Below are 208 nucleotides of genomic sequence, written 5' to 3' on the forward strand. Positions count from 1 at the left end.
GAAAAGAGGAAAAAATAAAAGGCATTCAAATAGGAAAAGAAGAGGTGAAACTCTCTCTATTTGCCGATGACATGATTGTATACATGGAAGACCCAATGGTTTCCACAAAAAAATTTCTGGAAGTAATACATGAATACAGTAAAGTTTCAGGACACAAAATTAATATCCAGAAATCTATAGCATTTCTGTATATGAACAACAGGCAGAC

Source organism: Tupaia chinensis, unplaced genomic scaffold (assembly GCF_000334495.1).
Source record: "Tupaia chinensis unplaced genomic scaffold, TupChi_1.0 Scaffold146784_1, whole genome shotgun sequence".
Classification (NCBI taxonomy): domain Eukaryota; kingdom Metazoa; phylum Chordata; class Mammalia; order Scandentia; family Tupaiidae; genus Tupaia; species Tupaia belangeri.